The 3,778-nt window shown below is 39.6% G+C and overlaps 1 long non-coding RNA gene across 1 annotated transcript; it reads left to right on the top strand.

Moving 5' to 3' along the window:
- The first annotated feature begins 1,472 nt into the window (after positions 1–1,472).
- Positions 1,473–2,375, top strand: LOC119769457. Its single transcript, XR_005278368.1, has 4 exons — positions 1,473–1,677; positions 1,743–1,817; positions 1,885–1,997; positions 2,074–2,375. It is a non-coding gene; the product is annotated as an uncharacterized LOC119769457 (long non-coding RNA).
- Positions 2,376–3,778: the final 1,403 nt, after the last annotated feature.

Here is a 3,778-nt window from a genome sequence, read left to right as displayed (position 1 = left end):
TCCATGGGTCGTGAGTTCAATTCTCGTACCGGGATGATGAAGTTTAAAAACTATGGCTTGTTATTTCAATATTTATATTTTTTTTTTTTGCCCCCCCCCCTCGACCCCGGCCAGAGCCGAGGGACAAAAACTTTGAAAAATATTTGCATCGGCCTTATTTACCTGCGGAGGCAGAAATGACGTACCTGCTATGTACGTTTTGAAATTGATTTGATATTCATGACTTTGTTGGTACTTAGGTACGTTTGATAAAATTAGAAATTCCTATTCTAAGTATTTTACAGAAACGATTCGTCGAATATTCATATCAGTTCGTTGTTGTGTTCTTTTGAAAATATGGATAATAATACCGTAGTGTCAATGTACGATATAACGAAGCACTATTCTGAAACGTGAGAACAGCTTTCGAGTATATTTGTAAGAATTACAACATTGCAGAACCATCACATGATCAACTCAGGGAAAAACCACAGAGGAAAAACTACCGATGTTGTTCTGTTAGAAGAAGTTCATATTTTGAGTAATCTAACGACAATCGGTTACATTGTGATTTTGATTTAGAAGAATTTATCGTGGAAAACGTGGATTTTGCAAGTGGATCAACAAAAAACGTGGACGAGAATCCATACAATGTTCCATAAAATAAACCGTCTAAAATTCTAAAACACCGCAAAAATCAAATTTTAATTGGATGGGGAGGGGGAGGGGGTCTTCAAAGAGGGGTGGATTTTAACTCAAGAGGAAGGGGAGGGAGATTGAACGTAAAGCATAAACCGCCATTCCGTGCATCAAATAGACAGAGCAAGAATATTAAAATTCACCACTTTAATGCATGTGGCCTCAAATATATGAAAAAATCAAAAATTAAACTTTTTTTTTGAAAAATATCAAAATTAATTTGTTTTCATTATACTAAGTACAAACAACATAAAAAAGTCACAAAAAAGCAAAAAAAATATTTTTGGCCGCTCGCTTATATGGAAATACCCCATAGTGCGATGCAGGGGCAGATTTCCCTCCAGATTTCCCACCAGGACAGCCTGGTTCCAGGACCGCAAACTAAAGCTTTCTGCTTCCATTGAGACGTTGTAACCTGCCACTCATAACTCAGACAAGCAGATGATTTTATGTCCGTGAAAATAAATAGGTGTTTCCCCTAGACATCCCAAATTTAATAAAACATTGAAGTTGTCTTGGTCTTATCATAAATTTATACTCCACTACTCTCGACAACACGCACACAATACACGATCGTCGTCAGATCACCCATAGACAAGTGTTGGGTGGTCTTATCCGCGTAATCCCCTTTCGCGCGCCACGACTGAAGCGACTACACTCTCACATACCGGGTTGAAACAAGTGCACATTAGACGGGTGTCATGTGCAAATGGACAAAACTCAACAGCAGAAGGCCGATCGAGGTTCTAGCACAACTACACTAGTAGCCAACACTAATACTCGCAGTGCTCCACCGTGAAACTGTTATCTCTACAATCACGCGACTGTGTAATCCCGCGGGAGAGAGTGAGCTACCGAAGCCGATTGCGAACCGATATAGGCGTGGGGCGCACTAACATCGACATCAGTTACCAGTTGAAAGTCAAGCAGACCGGTTCTTCGTTCTGGAGGCCCACGAGACTCGTCCGGAGAAGTGTGCAAATTAGGAGTCTGACTGGTGTACGTGGTTGACCGCGTGGTCGCTAGTGGATCTTTTGTTATAACTTAATTTTCTATCTTGATAGAGCGTGGCTGGCCTAAGAAGGCCAATACTTGATCTGCGGGACTGTGTTTAACAGCCACGAGGCCACAGTGGGCAGGTAATCTTGATCTTGCCCTAGTTAGGTGGAAGTTGACCGATATTTAATTATGCTTAAACATGTGTAGTGATAGTCGCAACATCGAACGCGGTTTGCACCGCATGTGCAGGGAGAACAACTACTGCCTGTGTGTAACTACAATGGAGCTTGTCGAGTAGATTGAATCGACACAGGAGATCGGTAAGCAAGCCTGAAATGACCGGAGTGAAGAACTAGCGAAGTAGTGACTGTAACTAACGCCACCCTGTGCCGGCAGGCCTTCTATTCTATCCATATTCAACTCTAATTTCACCATGTCGGCTGGAGCCGTGATGCTGTGGAACGTGTCGTGGTTGGCGTCCTGCCACGGTAATACGGCGTGGAACGCTGGGGATGACCGGTGTTGGGCACTGGTCACCGTCGCGGATTTTGCCCGGGCAGTTCATCGAAGAAGCCGCAGCCGCCGTGGGATACACGTCACACACACACACGCCCCACACCTAGATTAGGCCCGCCAACTAGTTCATAAGGACGTCACCTAGTTGTAAGATCATCGCAATAGATGTAAGTAAACGCAAATCTCCCCTTTCTGTCTTTCTCTTGTTTGTGAAATTTGAATGTTTTATTGGTTTGGGAGGGCTTGATTTGTTACTGGGTTCCATTGGAAACGGACCTTAAGATGGTTTGCTTCTTTGGGGATTGGGGACGGGAGACCAATACCAACGCAACTTCTTAATATTTCTTTTGTTCTTGTCTCATGTGTACTTCAAAAATGAGGAAGTGACAACGTTCTGACATTTGTTTCAAGTTTACCATTCAAAACACATCACAACTACGTAGTAACCATTGAAGAATGCATTCCCCTGCGTTTAGAATCATTTTTAGCATGTTTGGGTTGATTTAAAAATCCTTTGAATTTTCGAAAATTGTCGATGTTTATAATAGCAAAACATTTTTTTTCGCTAGAATTTTTGTTTTTGTCAAATCTTAATTTTTTTTGAAAACTAATGATTGCAAAACAACTGAACTAGTGTAAAATGCATTTTAAAACACTTTTTCCATGCAAATGTAGAAACTATGGCTTGTTATTTCAATATTTATATTTTTTATTTTTTTGCCCCCCCCTCGACCCCGGCCAGAGCCGAGGGACAAAAACTTTGAAAAATATTTGCATCGGCCTTATTTACCTGCGGAGGCAGAAATGACGTACCTGCTATGTACGTTTTGAAATTGATTTGATATTCATGACTTTGTTGGTACTTAGGTACGTTTGATAAAATTAGAAATTCCTATTCTAAGTATTTTACAGAAACGATTCGTCGAATATTCATATCAGTTCGTTGTTGTGTTCTTTTGAAAATATGGATAATAATACCGTAGTGTCAATGTACGATATAACGAAGCACTATTCTGAAACGTGAGAACAGCTTTCGAGTATATTTGTAAGAATTACAACATTGCAGAACCATCACATGATCAACTCAGGAAAAACCACAGAGGAAAAACTACCGATGTTGTTCTGTTAGAAGAAGTTCATATTTTGAGTAATCTAACGACAATCGGTTACTTTGTGATTTTGATTTAGAAGAATTTATCGTGGAAAACGTGGATTTTGCAAGTGGATCAACAAAAAACGTGGACGAGAATCCATACAATGTTCCATAAAATAAACCGTCTAAAATTCTAAAACACCGCAAAAATCAAATTTTAATTGGATGGGGAGGGGAGGGGGTCTTCAAAGAGGTGGATTTTAACTCAAGAGGAAGGAGGGAGATTGAACGTAAAGCATAAACCGCCATTCCGTGCATCAAATAGACAGAGCAAGAATATTAAAATTCACCACTTTAATGCATGTGGCCTCAAATATATGAAAAATCAAAAATTAAACTTTTTTTTTGAAAAATATCAAAATTAATTTGTTTTCATTATACTAAGTACAAACAACATAAAAAAGTCACAAAAAAGCAAAAAAAATATTTTTG

Source organism: Culex quinquefasciatus, chromosome 3 (assembly GCF_015732765.1).
Source record: "Culex quinquefasciatus strain JHB chromosome 3, VPISU_Cqui_1.0_pri_paternal, whole genome shotgun sequence".
Classification (NCBI taxonomy): Eukaryota; Metazoa; Arthropoda; class Insecta; order Diptera; family Culicidae; genus Culex; species Culex quinquefasciatus.
The sequence above is the reverse complement of the archived record's forward strand: the minus strand, read 5'-3'. Positions and strand labels throughout refer to the sequence as shown.